Here is a 2,776-nt window from a genome sequence, read left to right as displayed (position 1 = left end):
TGGGGGATCTTTCCCGTCTTGAAATTCAAGCATGCTCAATGCAAAGAAGACAACACATTTAAGGTTGGTTACATATCGTGGACAAGAGGTGAAAAAAGAGGCATCCATTGCAATGCGTGCCAAAAGGTCATCAGATCCGATTTTTGCGGTTGGTGGACACTTCAGGGTGGGGGATCTTTCCCATCTTGAAATTTGGTGCGCCCAAATGCACAAGAAGACAACACATTTATTCATAAAGGAAACTATGTGGGTGACAAGAATTGAACCCTTTCCAATCCCCACACACATTAATCTCATTACCAATGGGCCAAGCTTCTTTTCATGTAATTTTTTGGACACAGTTTAGTATGTAACCAAAGCAATAGACAACTTGCACATAACCCCAGCCGTCAGAGGCTATGTGTAACCACCCTAAGTAGTGCAAGCTAGATTGTTACACACACACACACACACACACACACACACACACGCACATACACACACACACACACACAAACCCTAGTAGTGTAACCCTAAATCCTTGATTGATATGGGCAGGCTCAGTTTATATTCTCATTAAGAACAAGTGCCCATATACAACCACGTATTCTCTTTCACACACACACACACACACACACGCTCTCTCTCTGTCGCTCTCTCTCTCTCCCTCCCCACACATACTCACACACAGAGGTCGGTCTGTGATGCGTGCCCCGTGATGGTGAAATCTTTGAGATCTTAAGGACCTCTTTGGTCGTTGAGGACAATTCATACAAGCAATATCTCTGAGGGCTCTGCAATCTCTCCTCCGTTGTCTGACTGGGTGCCTGTCTGTCTGCCTCTTCTTTGTCTGTTCTGATTGGAACCGTGCTCGTCATGCATCTTGTACTCCACCAGCCTCATCCTGCGCCTTTGGTTTGAGCGGGTGATTAGCTTGGGAATCCAAGCAGATGCTACAGGGAGCGATGGCGCCCTCCATTATGGCACGAGGATCATGCGTTTGGCACTGTGCGTGTTTCTTCTTTGACTGTTGGAGGGTACATATGATGTGTGCCATGTGCCCCGGATCTGTGGTGTGGTTTCTTCTGCCTCCTTACTTGTAAGGTTCTCTCTGTAAATGGATACTCGTCTTCTCTTGTCTTGTCTTGAAATGTTATGTAAATTGCTTAGAAGCTCTTTTGCAGGCTCCTTGAAGACCATGGAGGCATTCATCTGGCAAAGCATTTGCACTAAAGGTTTTACTTCGTCATGCTAAACGCCTTTAGTCTACTCACCAGAGTAGGGGTAGCAAAGGTTGTTGCCTATTATCTGGAGAGAGGCTAGAATTCTATCTCCTCAACATGGACATATTGTCGTCTAGCTGATGCCTGTTATGGGTACCATTCTTGCTGCTAGAACTCTTAAAAACTGCTGATGTTGTCTCTATCTTTCGATGTGAAAGAGAAGTATTGTGTTCATGCCTCTCCGTACTTACACAAGACCTAATGGCTTTATGTAGGACAAGGTTTTAGCCACACGATATGTCTCGTGAGTTGCTTAGAGCACGAAACCAATGGTTGAACATACAATTGGGGGGGTTGATGGCATTCTGATCGCTCGTGAATTGCTTAAAGCTGCGTAGCCAGTAGTTGGTTGAACTTACAAATACTTTTCTTGGATAGAGACATGGCCTTTAAGAACGCTACAGGGATCTCATTGTTGCCAGGCGGTTTGTCAGAGCCTGAACCCTGAACCCTAAAACTGCAACCGTGTGCTGCTGAAGAGTGTTTGAGAAATAGCCCGAGGGGTATCATGTTTACAGGTTGAAGTTGCCCCTTTGGAACATGCATTCGGATGGGCGTTTGAGGCTTGATCTTAGGCTTTTAGGCCCAATCCTTTTGTGCACCCTTGTTCCCAAAATAATTGGAAAGTTGCCCTTCGGACTTGCTTAAAGCCAACCAAACCTATTTGTTGCTACCTATCCTAATTAATTGTTGCCACCCACCCTAATTTGTTGGTAATGGTCACGTTTCTCCTTTCATTTTATTGTTTGGCAATTGTCTTGACCACTCTTGTGATGAAAACTAGCCTTACTCTTTTGGTAGGGCCATCTTGGTTTTCTTCCATGTTTTTCCAAAGGGTTTGTGAAAGAGAGTTAAGAGGACACTTGCGAGTTGGTCGTTATTCTCTCCTGGTTGTCTACTTGGGATGATTTAGAAGACTTGATTGCCTCTTATCTTTGATTGTAGAGATTGAGTACCTCTTGACATTCTAATTTGCACTCCAGGCCACCACCCCATGTACATCAACTTATACTCTAAACTCATTTGACACCAAACCCACACTTAAAATTGCTATTCCATGGAATTTAATCCACACTTGAAACCATTACACCACATCTTAATTGGTATCACAGTTGCACTTGAAATGGTCACTCCATGCAACTTAACCCCATAGTCCAAACTGTTACTTGGCACTAATTGCCTTGTTTTAAAGTCCCAAAGGTAGTGTTGTTTCAAACTCACTTCTTGAAAATGCCAAAACTCAGGTAAAACAACTTGAGAGAGAAATACTTGTTCACATTGGGATTTTAGTCTACAGGACTTTGTCTTGACAGTCATGCTACTTGTCACTATAGCCCTCAATTGATGATATTCCAATACCACAAGGGAAAGGGAGAGAATGTGAACCGTGGTCATTACATCTTTCAAACTTTTTTTGCATTTACAACCTCACAAACGTAGATCTCCACCAACTTTATCAAGAAATGACGATTGTGGCATTTTAGCACAAGATAGGAATTAGGGTTCCTTTTTGT

At 43.4% G+C, this 2,776-nt stretch overlaps 1 long non-coding RNA gene across 1 annotated transcript; it reads left to right on the top strand.

Moving 5' to 3' along the window:
* Nucleotides 1-319: 319 nt before the first annotated feature.
* LOC148019309 (uncharacterized) lies at nt 320-2,004 on the top strand. Its single transcript, XR_015687564.1, has 2 exons — nt 320-1,078; nt 1,164-2,004. It is a non-coding gene; the product is annotated as an uncharacterized LOC148019309 (long non-coding RNA).
* The last annotated feature ends 772 nt before the right edge of the window (nt 2,005-2,776 follow it).

Source organism: Lygodium microphyllum, chromosome 20 (assembly GCF_053477565.2).
Source record: "Lygodium microphyllum isolate KBCC chromosome 20, Lygodium_microphyllum_v1.1.10, whole genome shotgun sequence".
NCBI lineage: Eukaryota > Viridiplantae > Streptophyta > Polypodiopsida > Schizaeales > Lygodiaceae > Lygodium > Lygodium microphyllum.
Note: the sequence above shows the minus strand (reverse complement) of the source record. Positions and strands in the feature narration are given on the sequence as shown.